Source organism: Corythoichthys intestinalis, chromosome 11, assembly GCF_030265065.1.
Source record: "Corythoichthys intestinalis isolate RoL2023-P3 chromosome 11, ASM3026506v1, whole genome shotgun sequence".
Taxonomy (NCBI): domain Eukaryota; kingdom Metazoa; phylum Chordata; class Actinopteri; order Syngnathiformes; family Syngnathidae; genus Corythoichthys; species Corythoichthys intestinalis.
In genome coordinates, this window is record NC_080405.1 from 21,530 (window position 1) to 38,043 (window position 16,514).

The window sequence follows — 16,514 nt, forward strand, 5'->3', positions numbered from 1 at the left end:
TTTTTTCTTTCTCGGATTGTTTTTTTTCATATTGTACCATATGTATATGGGTGGATAATTTTTTTATATATGTATGTATACACGTACATGTACATAATTTCTATATATAATTCTTTTTCAGGTTCTTGTTGGTTTGTTTTTGTTCATATTTTTTCAATACAATTTATGCTGGTATTCCGGCGTTTTTGAAGGGGCCCTCTCTTGCCCTGGTGATAATTCGGTTGTGTTTTTGAGTGTACTTTTCTTTGTTCGTTCAATAAGGATTGTTGATTCCCGTTTGTTAATTAATAAATATGTTTGCTTAACAACTTTGGACGTTTGGCCGTGTTGTTTGAAAAATGGACAAATGACTCTCGGAGACCGTATGTTTTTCCCAAGAACAGGTTTTAGACGGTGTGGCTCCCAATCAGGACAATGGGACTCTTCTATGACCTATAGTAAGTAGTTGTAATTTGTTTTCTTTCCCACCGGAGGGCGCCAGTGTACGTGTTTTGCCCCGAGGGGAGATTAGTTTATCACCAATACTTTAATAATTTACTTTTTATTATACTGGTGAGCTAATAGGAATTATTGGGGTTAATATTGGGGGTTTTTGGGCTACTGGATGAATTTAGGGATTAATTTTAATTGTTTATTTGGGACGTAAATAAACGTTACAGGTAGATAGCGCCGTTTCGGTCGCCGCTACGATGACGTAGCAACGCCTGATTGGCTTAGAAAATAGCCATGTGGGAGTCGGGGCGGAAGTAAGCACGCGTCTATGCAAGTCAATGGCTGGCTGCTCAATGGAGTAAAACACGGAAGTGCCGTCGTTCAACTTTTGACATACGTAACAGAAGGAAGGAAGGAAAGTTCCATTTTGGGCTGCCTGACTGGCCTATGGAAGTGGGGAGAAATCATGTTTTAAAATTAACTTTGCGCGATTAGTCGGACATAAGGAGTTTTGGTACAGAGATGCCGCGCACGGCTACTACAATTCCCGTGAGGCTTTGCGCGGCCTGTGGCCGACCAACCGGAAGCGCCCCGAGGGGCTGGATTACTAACGGCGCGATCTCCATTCGTCCTGTCACGTTCGTGTCGGCCCGCCGTGCGCCAGGGAGACAAGGGAAATGGCGGTGTCAGACTTTGCGAAACCGGCGACCTTTGTGGCCCGGGTGAATCCGATCGCGGTGAAAAAAGCGATCGCTGGAAATTCAAGTGGAAACACACGAACGCGGAAGTGCGTTAGCCGAGTCGATGCTCGGATCGCGGACACAATGGTCAGATCTTCCTAGCGCGAAGGCCTTGTTGTGCTACGGAGTGAAATCACGCGGGCCGTTAACGTCTATTTGCGAATTCGCGCGACGTAAGAAGCCATGTGTAAAAAGCATAAATGCCGTGGAGGGCGACTACATCTCCCAGAGGGCTTTGCGAGAATGTAGTCCAGGCGACCGGAAATGACGCGAAGAGCCCGACCGTCGGGGGCACGATTCTTTCCGAACGGATACGAAGATGTGCCGCTGTATGAGACATAAACATGGTAAAAAAGCGACGACTGGTGTCGAACAGAGGCAATTGTAATTGCCCTAAAAAATGAAATACAAAAACACGTATACTGTCAAAACAAGAACACGGGAAATCCAGTGAGAGGCTTCCGCGGCGATCCGAACGCGAGGACGGACGAACGAACCGCTGGGGTGCTGGATAGACACCGTTCGGTTCGAGTTTGAAACGATGTGCCGCGGTGACGCCCGTGAAGGCGACTACATCTCCCGTGAAACCTTGCGGCTTCCGACGTCGGCCACCGGAGGTGGGCGGGGAAAGTCAAGTGGCGTGAGGGCGTTCTTTCCCGAAGTTCTCCGATGCGACCGAACTATTTAACGTGCGACTAGAGGTACTTAGCTCGGAGCCCCTTGGACGACAAGTGGTCGTACAAAAAAACGAGGTGAGTACACTACTAAATGAAAACGGAAATAATGACATATTGGTGCGTATTAGTCACGGCTGCGGCCACGTATTTTAGCAAGGTCCGTGCGGACTCGTGCACTTGCCCGAGGGCGGGCAAAAATGGCGGGGATGGTCAATTATGGCGGGACGCCAGTCAGGTGAGTTGGGGAACGAATAGAACTCCCGCAAAATGCGCGGGGAGATGGAAATAATTTTTTTAACTTCTAACTGGACATATTAGGCCCCCTTTTTTTTCTCATACTGGGGGACACCGTAGCAATGTGCGGTGGGGATGCTTGTTTTAGGAGGAATGAACGGTGGTCCTGCTACTTGAAATAGGTGAAGTCTACCGTGAAGTTGCACATAAGTCGAGCGGCTATTGTATTATGGGACTAGAGTCGGAATACTGAAGGGCGCCGACAGTTGAACTGTGGGAGGCTAGAGAAGGAATTTATGGGGGGAACGGGCTAAAGTCCTATTTGGCGTGACGTTTTATCGCTTCGTCTAAGACCGAGGTCCTGCTCTGCTCTGCTACCCGGTGGGAGAAAGTCGGTGAACCTACGCCGTCGACGACCGGGACCGGAAGGCGGTCCGCGAAGGGCGAAGCAGTCGAATCCCGACGCGAGAGGCCACGGTTACGGGCGACGCCGCCGCTGAAGTGCCGTGACTCGGCGAGAGAAAATTGATGAAAACAAGACTGCGAATACACGGTAAGTCTGGTGACGACTCCCCGCCGCCTTCGTCCGGTTGCGCGGCGGCCGGGACACCCGGAAGGGACCGATTCTGAATAGACACGTGTGCCTGTCCAGTACTACTTTCTCTGTGTGTGAGTGTGTGCGTACGTGCGCGTGTGTGTGCACGGACCTCGAACAGGTCCGCCGCCGGTATTTCTCTCGCGCGCGCGCGCACGCTGCCAAAAGAAGGGCTGCAAAGGCCGTAGGCCGCGACCGGAACGGGCTCCGGTCACGAGACCGCCCGCGGGCGTGCTGAACCGAGCAAAGTGCCGAAAAAACCGTTCCCAAAAAGGAAAACTGCTGACGCAGCGCTCCAGGAAATAAAGGCGAAGGGGGTCCGGGACCCTAGGCGGTCCGGGTAATCCCACGCTGAACTCCGACGAACCATGCGGGTACTCCGATAGTATAGTGGACGGGTCCGGGAGTTGATCGTCCCGGACGGGGCCCCCCCACACGAGGCTGTCCAGTGAATAAATGGCCCGAAACAGTCGAGGACTGTGGGGACCGCTGCTGACGACGCAGGTCCACTTTACCCAGCTCCGTTAAGAACCGCACCGAACCCGGACGGGGTCGTCGTAGTTTCAAAACTCTCATGGAGGTGAATGTCTCCGGGTGGGGCTTATGGTTTTTCTTCTTTCGACGCCGAGCGGATCGCTCCCTCTACGTTGGGAGACGAGGGACGGTCACGCTCGAATGCTAGCGCGCTAACGCTTGCTTCTGGGATATGAATGGGGGCCTGCGGGCCCCATTTTACACGTGTGGGTGTGTGTGTGTGTGTGTATATATATGTATGTGTGTATATATATATATATATATATATAGATGTATGTATGATTTTTTACATAAGTCACGTGCGGTCGTGTGATCGCACGCGCGGTACTTACGATAAGTCATCCCTGATATCCATGTGGATTTTCGGTTGATTTTGCTACAGTCTGTGGGCAGGGGGGTTCTCTCCCACCCTGGTGACGCCGCCGACACGGTTGTGCGCGCGCTAGCGCGCGCGCTTGGTTTTTAGCTCTATTTGTACTTATTTCTTTGATTTTGGCTGCTTCCTCTCTATCTCTCTTTTTTTCTCTCTCTATTTCTTTCCATCTCTAATTTTTTCTCTCTCTCTCTCTCTCTCCTTCCTTCTCACGCTCTCTCTCCTTTTCTTTTGCTGCCACTCTTTATCTCTCTCTCTTTCTCTCTCTCTCTCTCCTTCTCTTAATTTTTTTCTTTGTCTCTCTCTTTCTCTCCTTCTTTCTTACACACACACTCTCTCTCTCTCTCTCTCTCTCTCTCTCTCTCTATTTTTCTCTGTGTCTCTTTCGCACACACTTAGGTCGAGGTTTCTTTCCCCCAGTCCAATTTTTCTCTTAAAAATCAGTATAATTTCGGTAATAGGTCCCGTTAACCGTGGGGCGTTCTCCTACCTGGTCGGTAAGTATCGGGTTGCGCGCACTAGGGGAAGTACGTGGTTTCTACGGATGGAACCGGGCGGTGAGCGCTAAACGCTACCGCCTGATCAACACGGGGGCGAGGCGACTTCTTGGCCCAACTCTGTTAGATTGACGAGTATGTTGTCGAGTTCATTTTAAGGAAGAAACCGTCCCGTTGATCGGGACCGAACCGTGGCCCCGGACGGGCGATTCCTGTGCGTCGACTGATGTCGCCAAAGTAAGAAGGGGGTCACAGTGACTAGCGAGGGTCAGTCGCATTGCCTTTGGTACTCCACACACCGGGTAGTCGTAAGACGTACCGGGGATGCCATCGAGATAGAGTGTACTCACCTAACCCGCCAGAACCCCGGACGACTGTTTCCCTTTGAAGTCTTGCGGCGACATCGACTGACGTTTGGGACCTAGTCAAGGTCCTCCCGTCCCGTGAGTCCTGTGATATTCTGGTTTTTTCCGATCGGTAAGCCGTTGCGGGCTAGTTGGTTTTAGCCGCGGTGCGGTGCGGTCGGGTCTGGTCTACTCCCCCTTTGCTGATCGCGACGGCCCCCCTCTTTTTGGCTACCTCCGGGCAATTGATATACTTAATTGGATTTATTGTAAACAAACAAACCCCCCCCCCCCCTTCCCCCCCACTAAACATAAAAGTCCTAGGGAAATAAATTGAACTAAACTTAATCTGAGCTAGGGCCCTCTTTGGGTCTCGGTAGAACAACCTTCCCCATCCTCTTCCACTAAACTTAACTAGAGGGCGCTATCCGATTTGGAATAGGGCACTTGACCCCGTGAGCTAAACTTAACGAGGTACGTGTGGAAACCCCTCGGTGGCCTGTGGAACCACCCTTCCTTTCGACTAACCCCAACGAAGAGTCTTGCCCAAATTTTGGTCTCGGTAGGCCCTTCCCTGTTCTCTTCCACTAAACTCAACAAAAGGACTTTGTCCACTTTAGAATTGGACACCTAATCCCACCCCCGTGAACTAAACTCAATTCACCCCTCCTTTCCAGTTTCCTAACAAGGGACTGGACACGATTAGAAAGGAGTCATTTGCCCCCACCACTCGGACCAACCCTAACGGGGTGAATCCGGAAACCCTTCGGGGGTCTACCATACGGGCCTTTGATTGAAATAACACTAACGTTTCCATACTCTCTCTTCTTTCCTTCTTTTTCTTCCAATTCCTTGGATGTCTGACCTAATGTAGCTCGCTGATATTTGAAAGGGTGGGTATACGTTGGATTTAAACAAAAAAGGTTTTTTCAGGAGACGGAGTGGTGCGGCTTTCGTGCGGAATAATTAATCTTGAATTTTTTATCAATTTCGAAATACCCTCGGAAATTGACTCGGTGAATTTTGTCTTTCTGTTTGTATTCCTATTGGCTCTCTGAAATCCAGGAAAACTTCGCGGTGAGAATGGAGGGACGGGGTAAACAACTGGCGACGGGGGATCTGAAATTTCTGGCCAGACTGATGACAAGGTTCATCAGGACGTCACACCATCTTGAGAGTGTGGCGGACGCCGACCGCCCGCCATGGGGCATTCGACTCCTGGAAAAATCACTGGTAGAAGGGGTCAAGCCCTCCAATCCGAATGAGAAAATCAATACATTGACCAAGTACAATGCTAAGAATTGGGCGTACGTGACACAACAGTCGCTCTTCGAACATTATTCGGAAACTTTGGCGTCGCTTAAAATTGAACTCGGCAGGTTCAAAATTGCACGCTGGCAAGACGCGCTGTCCTTGGCGGTGAAGTGGGCTAGATTAGATCTAGACACTCTACGGCAGGCCACTCTGGCGAAGGCGAGCGCGGAAATTGAATTTATTATGGGTGTAGCGGGAGCTCAGCCCCCGACAGGTAGATGGGACACCCCGGTAGATAGGCCGGACGCGTCGATTCCAGGTCCGTCGACGAGACCGATGGTCTCCGCGTACACGCAAACGGACGCCTGGATCCCGGAGGGGCCGAGCAACGCCGAAGAAACGCGGCCGTCCACGTCGACCGCGAACCCTGGGGCGCCGACCAAAAGGAAGCCGAACGACGGACCCGAAGAGAACCCGGCCCTCGAAAGTCACGGAAAAAAGAAGAAACAGAAGTCGGTAAGAACGACCGATGATGACTTAGATCTGGATGCACTGCTTGCAGAATACACCCCGCCGTTAGAAGTCCTGTTGGGACCGGAGGAGCCCTCCGACCCCCTGGTCGAGGCCCTCGAAAGGGCGATCACGCCCACCTTGCCGGAAATCGACCTGATCTCGGACGACGCCCTGATGGAAGTGGAGGAAGCCCCGCCTTGGGACATCGAGACGGTAGACACGAGCACGGTGGTGATGACCTCCCCGATCCTCGAGAGCCTGATGGCGCCGTCCCCGCCTCGCGGGGACATGAGCGAGACCCCCGGTGGAAAACCGCAGAGAGCCCTTGTCCCGCGAGCGCTTCGCATGCCGGACGAAGCGGCCCCTGGACGTCCGGTGGAGAAAGAAGGCGAGTGGGGTGTCAGTAAGGGGGAGGGCGTCAAGTTGCGAATTGACGGAATGCAATTGTTTAAATTTCACGACCATAAGGGTGACAAATACGGGAATTGGGACCTAGTGGTGGATAGGCCCATATTAATCATGGGCGATTCAAATATCTCTAGGCTACCGGGAGTCAGAAACACGAACGTTCAAATGGACTCCTATCCGGGCGCCAAAATGAACCACCTGGTTCACGTTCTGGCCTTCAGAACCAAAATAGTGGTCCCTCCCAAGAAAGTCATCCTTTCAGTAGGCCTGAACGACAGAAACCAAACGAACCCCTCGAAACTCAGAGAAGACGTCAAGAATCTGGCCGAGGTGGCGAAGAAGACTTTCCCGCAGAGCGATATAGGTATCCCGAGAATAAACCACTCGCCGTTAATGACCAACTTCGTACGGGCCAAAATAGAACAGCTCAATTTTATGATAGGAGAGACAGGTTACGGGATCCCTAAATTGGGAGACCAATTATTTGAGACGCTCGGGGACGGGATCCACTGGTCCCCAGCCACGGCCAAAAATATGTGGGCCTTGTGGTACGAAGGTTTTTTGGAAGGGGGACGTTTGTAGTGTCTCCGGGTTTTCCGAATAGGAAAACTTACGGCTGGACCCGTCCTCCCCAAAAATATAAAAAATAATTTTTCCACCACTCTCTGTCCCTTCGTAAAATTGAACTCTTTGTTCGTGACGTTTGCGGCCACGCACCCGCCGACGCGGTTTGTGCCTCGCTTCCGAGTGCGATGCCCGTTGGGCTGTTTTTGCTTTCTGTGTTTATAACTGTGCGATTTTTGAGTTAAGAGGACTTTGGTGGGCTTTTCTTGTTTTCATGGGACGGTTTGGTTTTGTTTCAAGGCTTGTAAGAAAAGGTTTTTTTTCTTTCTCGGATTGTTTTTTTTCATATTGTACCATATGTATATGGGTGGATAATTTTTTTATATATGTATGTATACACGTACATGTACATAATTTCTATATATAATTCTTTTTCAGGTTCTTGTTGGTTTGTTTTTGTTCATATTTTTTCAATACAATTTATGCTGGTATTCCGGCGTTTTTGAAGGGGCCCTCTCTTGCCCTGGTGATAATTCGGTTGTGTTTTTGAGTGTACTTTTCTTTGTTCGTTCAATAAGGATTGTTGATCCCCGTTTGTTAATTAATAAATATGTTTGCTTAACAACTTTGGACGTTTGGCCGTGTTGTTTGAAAAATGGACAAATGACTCTCGGAGACCGTATGTTTTTCCCAAGAACAGGTTTTAGACGGTGTGGCTCCCAATCAGGACAATGGGACTCTTCTATGACCTATAGTAAGTAGTTGTAATTTGTTTTCTTTCCCACCGGAGGGCGCCAGTGTACGTGTTTTGCCCCGAGGGGAGATTAGTTTATCACCAATACTTTAATAATTTACTTTTTATTATACTGGTGAGCTAATAGGAATTATTGGGGTTAATATTGGGGGTTTTTGGGCTACTGGATGAATTTAGGGATTAATTTTAATTGTTTATTTGGGACGTAAATAAACGTTACAGGTAGATAGCGCCGTTTCGGTCGCCGCTACGATGACGTAGCAACGCCTGATTGGCTTAGAAAATAGCCATGTGGGAGTCGGGGCGGAAGTAAGCACGCGTCTATGCAAGTCAATGGCTGGCTGCTCAATGGAGTAAAACACGGAAGTGCCGTCGTTCAACTTTTGACATACGTAACAGAAGGAAGGAAGGAAAGTTCCATTTTGGGCTGCCTGACTGGCCTATGGAAGTGGGGAGAAATCATGTTTTAAAATTAACTTTGCGCGATTAGTCGGACATAAGGAGTTTTGGTACAGAGATGCCGCGCACGGCTACTACAATTCCCGTGAGGCTTTGCGCGGCCTGTGGCCGACCAACCGGAAGCGCCCCGAGGGGCTGGATTACTAACGGCGCGATCTCCATTCGTCCTGTCACGTTCGTGTCGGCCCGCCGTGCGCCAGGGAGACAAGGGAAATGGCGGTGTCAGACTTTGCGAAACCGGCGACCTTTGTGGCCCGGGTGAATCCGATCGCGGTGAAAAAAGCGATCGCTGGAAATTCAAGTGGAAACACACGAACGCGGAAGTGCGTTAGCCGAGTCGATGCTCGGATCGCGGACACAATGGTCAGATCTTCCTAGCGCGAAGGCCTTGTTGTGCTACGGAGTGAAATCACGCGGGCCGTTAACGTCTATTTGCGAATTCGCGCGACGTAAGAAGCCATGTGTAAAAAGCATAAATGCCGTGGAGGGCGACTACATCTCCCAGAGGGCTTTGCGAGAATGTAGTCCAGGCGACCGGAAATGACGCGAAGAGCCCGACCGTCGGGGGCACGATTCTTTCCGAACGGATACGAAGATGTGCCGCTGTATGAGACATAAACATGGTAAAAAAGCGACGACTGGTGTCGAACAGAGGCAATTGTAATTGCCCTAAAAAATGAAATACAAAAACACGTATACTGTCAAAACAAGAACACGGGAAATCCAGTGAGAGGCTTCCGCGGCGATCCGAACGCGAGGACGGACGAACGAACCGCTGGGGTGCTGGATAGACACCGTTCGGTTCGAGTTTGAAACGATGTGCCGCGGTGACGCCCGTGAAGGCGACTACATCTCCCGTGAAACCTTGCGGCTTCCGACGTCGGCCACCGGAGGTGGGCGGGGAAAGTCAAGTGGCGTGAGGGCGTTCTTTCCCGAAGTTCTCCGATGCGACCGAACTATTTAACGTGCGACTAGAGGTACTTAGCTCGGAGCCCCTTGGACGACAAGTGGTCGTACAAAAAAAACGAGGTGAGTACACTACTAAATGAAAACGGAAATAATGACATATTGGTGCGTATTAGTCACGGCTGCGGCCACGTATTTTAGCAAGGTCCGTGCGGACTCGTGCACTTGCCCGAGGGCGGGCAAAAATGGCGGGGATGGTCAATTATGGCGGGACGCCAGTCAGGTGAGTTGGGGAACGAATAGAACTCCCGCAAAATGCGCGGGGAGATGGAAATAATTTTTTTAACTTCTAACTGGACATATTAGGCCCCCTTTTTTTTCTCATACTGGGGGACACCGTAGCAATGTGCGGTGGGGATGCTTGTTTTAGGAGGAATGAACGGTGGTCCTGCTACTTGAAATAGGTGAAGTCTACCGTGAGGTTGCACATAAGTCGAGCGGCTATTGTATTATGGGACTAGAGTCGGAATACTGAAGGGCGCCGACAGTTGAACTGTGGGAGGCTAGAGAAGGAATTTATGGGGGGAACGGGCTAAAGTCCTATTTGGCGTGACGTTTTATCGCTTCGTCTAAGACCGAGGTCCTGCTCTGCTCTGCTGCCCGGTGGGAGAAAGTCGGTGAACCTACGCCGTCGACGACCGGGACCGGAAGGCGGTCCGCGAAGGGCGAAGCAGTCGAATCCCGACGCGAGAGGCCACGGTTACGGGCGACGCCGCCGCTGAAGTGCCGTGACTCGGCGAGAGAAAATTGATAAAAACAAGACTGCGAATACACGGTAAGTCTGGTGACGGCTCCCCGCCGCCTTCGTCCGGTTGCGCGGCGGCCGGGGCACCCGGAAGGGACCGATTCTGAATAGACACGTGTGCCTGTCCAGTACTACTTTCTCTGTGTGTGAGTGTGTGCGTACGTGCGCGTGTGTGTGCACGGACCTCGAACAGGTCCGCCGCCGGTATTTCTCTCGCGCGCGCGCGCACGCTGCCAAAAGAAGGGCTGCAAAGGCCGTAGGCCGCGACCGGAACGGGCTCCGGTCACGAGACCGCCCGCGGGCGTGCTGAACCGAGCAAAGTGCCGAAAAAACCGTTCCCAAAAAGGAAAACTGCTGACGCAGCGCTCCAGGAAACAAAGGCGAAGGGGGTCCAGGACCCTAGGCGGTCCGGGTAATCCCACGCTGAACTCCGACGAACCATGCGGGTACTCCGATAGTATAGTGGACGGGTCCGGGAGTTGATCGTCCCGGACGGGGCCCCCCCACACGAGGCTGTCCAGTGAATAAATGGCCCGAAACAGTCGAGGACTGTGGGGACCGCTGCTGACGACGCAGGTCCACTTTACCCAGCTCCGTTAAGAACCGCACCGAACCCGGACGGGGTCGTCGTAGTTTCAAAACTTTCATGGAGGTGAATGTCTCCGGGTGGGGCTTATGGTTTTTCTTCTTTCGACGCCGAGCGGATCGCTCCCTCTACGTTGGGAGACGAGGGACGGTCACGCTCGAATGCTAGCGCGCTAACGCTTGCTTCTGGGATATGAATGGGGGCCTGCGGGCCCCATTTTACACGTGTGGGTGTGTGTGTGTGTGTGTATATATATGTATGTGTGTATATATATATATATATATATATAGATGTATGTATGATTTTTTACATAAGTCACGTGCGGTCGTGTGATCGCACGCGCGGTACTTACGATAAGTCATCCCTGATATCCATGTGGATTTTCGGTTGATTTTGCTACAGTCTGTGGGCAGGGGGGTTCTCTCCCACCCTGGTGACGCCGCCGACACGGTTGTGCGCGCGCTAGCGCGCGCGCTTGGTTTTTAGCTCTATTTGTACTTATTTCTTTGATTTTGGCTGCTTCCTCTCTATCTCTCTTTTTTTCTCTCTCTATTTCTTTCCATCTCTAATTTTTTCTCTCTCTCTCTCTCTCTCCTTCCTTCTCACGCTCTCTCTCCTTTTCTTTTGCTGCCACTCTTTATCTCTCTCTCTTTCTCTCTCTCTCTCTCCTTCTCTTAATTTTTTTCTTTGTCTCTCTCTTTCTCTCCTTCTTTCTTACACACACACTCTCTCTCTCTCTCTCTCTCTCTCTCTCTCTCTATTTTTCTCTGTGTCTCTTTCGCACACACTTAGGTCGAGGTTTCTTTCCCCCAGTCCAATTTTTCTCTTAAAAATCAGTATAATTTCGGTAATAGGTCCCGTTAACCGTGGGGCGTTCTCCTACCTGGTCGGTAAGTATCGGGTTGCGCGCACTAGGGGAAGTACGTGGTTTCTACGGATGGAACCGGGCGGTGAGCGCTAAACGCTACCGCCTGATCAACACGGGGGCGAGGCGACTTCTTGGCCCAACTCTGTTAGATTGACGAGTATGTTGTCGAGTTCATTTTAAGGAAGAAACCGTCCCGTTGATCGGGACCGAACCGTGGCCCCGGACGGGCGATTCCTGTGCGTCGACTGATGTCGCCAAAGTAAGAAGGGGGTCACAGTGACTAGCGAGGGTCAGTCGCATTGCCTTTGGTACTCCACACACCGGGTAGTCGTAAGACGTACCGGGGATGCCATCGAGATAGAGTGTACTCACCTAACCCGCCAGAACCCCGGACGACTGTTTCCCTTTGAAGTCTTGCGGCGACATCGACTGACGTTTGGGACCTAGTCAAGGTCCTCCCGTCCCGTGAGTCCTGTGATATTCTGGTTTTTTCCGATCGGTAAGCCGTTGCGGGCTAGTTGGTTTTAGCCGCGGTGCGGTGCGGTCGGGTCTGGTCTACTCCCCCTTTGCTGATCGCGACGGCCCCCCTCTTTTTGGCTACCTCCGGGCAATTGATATACTTAATTGGATTTATTGTAAACAAACAAACCCCCCCCCCCCCTTCCCCCCCACTAAACATAAAAGTCCTAGGGAAATAAATTGAACTAAACTTAATCTGAGCTAGGGCCCTCTTTGGGTCTCGGTAGAACAACCTTCCCCATCCTCTTCCACTAAACTTAACTAGAGGGCGCTATCCGATTTGGAATAGGGCACTTGACCCCGTGAGCTAAACTTAACGAGGTACGTGTGGAAACCCCTCGGTGGCCTGTGGAACCACCCTTCCTTTCGACTAACCCCAACGAAGAGTCTTGCCCAAATTTTGGTCTCGGTAGGCCCTTCCCTGTTCTCTTCCACTAAACTCAACAAAAGGACTTTGTCCACTTTAGAATTGGACACCTAATCCCACCCCCGTGAACTAAACTCAATTCACCCCTCCTTTCCAGTTTCCTAACAAGGGACTGGACACGATTAGAAAGGAGTCATTTGCCCCCACCACTCGGACCAACCCTAACGGGGTGAATCCGGAAACCCTTCGGGGGTCTACCATACGGGCCTTTGATTGAAATAACACTAACGTTTCCATACTCTCTCTTCTTTCCTTCTTTTTCTTCCAATTCCTTGGATGTCTGACCTAATGTAGCTCGCTGATATTTGAAAGGGTGGGTATACGTTGGATTTAAACAAAAAAGGTTTTTTCAGGAGACGGAGTGGTGCGGCTTTCGTGCGGAATAATTAATCTTGAATTTTTTATCAATTTCGAAATACCCTCGGAAATTGACTCGGTGAATTTTGTCTTTCTGTTTGTATTCCTATTGGCTCTCTGAAATCCAGGAAAACTTCGCGGTGAGAATGGAGGGACGGGGTAAACAACTGGCGACGGGGGATCTGAAATTTCTGGCCAGACTGATGACAAGGTTCATCAGGACGTCACACCATCTTGAGAGTGTGGCGGACGCCGACCGCCCGCCATGGGGCATTCGACTCCTGGAAAAATCACTGGTAGAAGGGGTCAAGCCCTCCAATCCGAATGAGAAAATCAATACATTGACCAAGTACAATGCTAAGAATTGGGCGTACGTGACACAACAGTCGCTCTTCGAACATTATTCGGAAACTTTGGCGTCGCTTAAAATTGAACTCGGCAGGTTCAAAATTGCACGCTGGCAAGACGCGCTGTCCTTGGCGGTGAAGTGGGCTAGATTAGATCTAGACACTCTACGGCAGGCCACTCTGGCGAAGGCGAGCGCGGAAATTGAATTTATTATGGGTGTAGCGGGAGCTCAGCCCCCGACAGGTAGATGGGACACCCCGGTAGATAGGCCGGACGCGTCGATTCCAGGTCCGTCGACGAGACCGATGGTCTCCGCGTACACGCAAACGGACGCCTGGATCCCGGAGGGGCCGAGCAACGCCGAAGAAACGCGGCCGTCCACGTCGACCGCGAACCCTGGGGCGCCGACCAAAAGGAAGCCGAACGACGGACCCGAAGAGAACCCGGCCCTCGAAAGTCACGGAAAAAAGAAGAAACAGAAGTCGGTAAGAACGACCGATGATGACTTAGATCTGGATGCACTGCTTGCAGAATACACCCCGCCGTTAGAAGTCCTGTTGGGACCGGAGGAGCCCTCCGACCCCCTGGTCGAGGCCCTCGAAAGGGCGATCACGCCCACCTTGCCGGAAATCGACCTGATCTCGGACGACGCCCTGATGGAAGTGGAGGAAGCCCCGCCTTGGGACATCGAGACGGTAGACACGAGCACGGTGGTGATGACCTCCCCGATCCTCGAGAGCCTGATGGCGCCGTCCCCGCCTCGCGGGGACATGAGCGAGACCCCCGGTGGAAAACCGCAGAGAGCCCTTGTCCCGCGAGCGCTTCGCATGCCGGACGAAGCGGCCCCTGGACGTCCGGTGGAGAAAGAAGGCGAGTGGGGTGTCAGTAAGGGGGAGGGCGTCAAGTTGCGAATTGACGGAATGCAATTGTTTAAATTTCACGACCATAAGGGTGACAAATACGGGAATTGGGACCTAGTGGTGGATAGGCCCATATTAATCATGGGCGATTCAAATATCTCTAGGCTACCGGGAGTCAGAAACACGAACGTTCAAATGGACTCCTATCCGGGCGCCAAAATGAACCACCTGGTTCACGTTCTGGCCTTCAGAACCAAAATAGTGGTCCCTCCCAAGAAAGTCATCCTTTCAGTAGGCCTGAACGACAGAAACCAAACGAACCCCTCGAAACTCAGAGAAGACGTCAAGAATCTGGCCGAGGTGGCGAAGAAGACTTTCCCGCAGAGCGATATAGGTATCCCGAGAATAAACCACTCGCCGTTAATGACCAACTTCGTACGGGCCAAAATAGAACAGCTCAATTTTATGATAGGAGAGACAGGTTACGGGATCCCTAAATTGGGAGACCAATTATTTGAGACGCTCGGGGACGGGATCCACTGGTCCCCAGCCACGGCCAAAAATATGTGGGCCTTGTGGTACGAAGGTTTTTTGGAAGGGGGACGTTTGTAGTGTCTCCGGGTTTTCCGAATAGGAAAACTTACGGCTGGACCCGTCCTCCCCAAAAATATAAAAAATAATTTTTCCACCACTCTCTGTCCCTTCGTAAAATTGAACTCTTTGTTCGTGACGTTTGCGGCCACGCACCCGCCGACGCGGTTTGTGCCTCGCTTCCGAGTGCGATGCCCGTTGGGCTGTTTTTGCTTTCTGTGTTTATAACTGTGCGATTTTTGAGTTAAGAGGACTTTGGTGGGCTTTTCTTGTTTTCATGGGACGGTTTGGTTTTGTTTCAAGGCTTGTAAGAAAAGGTTTTTTTTCTTTCTCGGATTGTTTTTTTTCATATTGTACCATATGTATATGGGTGGATAATTTTTTTATATATGTATGTATACACGTACATGTACATAATTTCTATATATAATTCTTTTTCAGGTTCTTGTTGGTTTGTTTTTGTTCATATTTTTTCAATACAATTTATGCTGGTATTCCGGCGTTTTTGAAGGGGCCCTCTCTTGCCCTGGTGATAATTCGGTTGTGTTTTTGAGTGTACTTTTCTTTGTTCGTTCAATAAGGATTGTTGATCCCCGTTTGTTAATTAATAAATATGTTTGCTTAACAACTTTGGACGTTTGGCCGTGTTGTTTGAAAAATGGACAAATGACTCTCGGAGACCGTATGTTTTTCCCAAGAACAGGTTTTAGACGGTGTGGCTCCCAATCAGGACAATGGGACTCTTCTATGACCTATAGTAAGTAGTTGTAATTTGTTTTCTTTCCCACCGGAGGGCGCCAGTGTACGTGTTTTGCCCCGAGGGGAGATTAGTTTATCACCAATACTTTAATAATTTACTTTTTATTATACTGGTGAGCTAATAGGAATTATTGGGGTTAATATTGGGGGTTTTTGGGCTACTGGATGAATTTAGGGATTAATTTTAATTGTTTATTTGGGACGTAAATAAACGTTACAGGTAGATAGCGCCGTTTCGGTCGCCGCTACGATGACGTAGCAACGCCTGATTGGCTTAGAAAATAGCCATGTGGGAGTCGGGGCGGAAGTAAGCACGCGTCTATGCAAGTCAATGGCTGGCTGCTCAATGGAGTAAAACACGGAAGTGCCGTCGTTCAACTTTTGACATACGTAACAGAAGGAAGGAAGGAAAGTTCCATTTTGGGCTGCCTGACTGGCCTATGGAAGTGGGGAGAAATCATGTTTTAAAATTAACTTTGCGCGATTAGTCGGACATAAGGAGTTTTGGTACAGAGATGCCGCGCACGGCTACTACAATTCCCGTGAGGCTTTGCGCGGCCTGTGGCCGACCAACCGGAAGCGCCCCGAGGGGCTGGATTACTAACGGCGCGATCTCCATTCGTCCTGTCACGTTCGTGTCGGCCCGCCGTGCGCCAGGGAGACAAGGGAAATGGCGGTGTCAGACTTTGCGAAACCGGCGACCTTTGTGGCCCGGGTGAATCCGATCGCGGTGAAAAAAGCGATCGCTGGAAATTCAAGTGGAAACACACGAACGCGGAAGTGCGTTAGCCGAGTCGATGCTCGGATCGCGGACACAATGGTCAGATCTTCCTAGCGCGAAGGCCTTGTTGTGCTACGGAGTGAAATCACGCGGGCCGTTAACGTCTATTTGCGAATTCGCGCGACGTAAGAAGCCATGTGTAAAAAGCATAAATGCCGTGGAGGGCGACTACATCTCCCAGAGGGCTTTGCGAGAATGTAGTCCAGGCGACCGGAAATGACGCGAAGAGCCCGACCGTCGGGGGCACGATTCTTTCCGAACGGATACGAAGATGTGCCGCTGTATGAGACATAAACATGGTAAAAAAGCGACGACTGGTGTCGAACAGA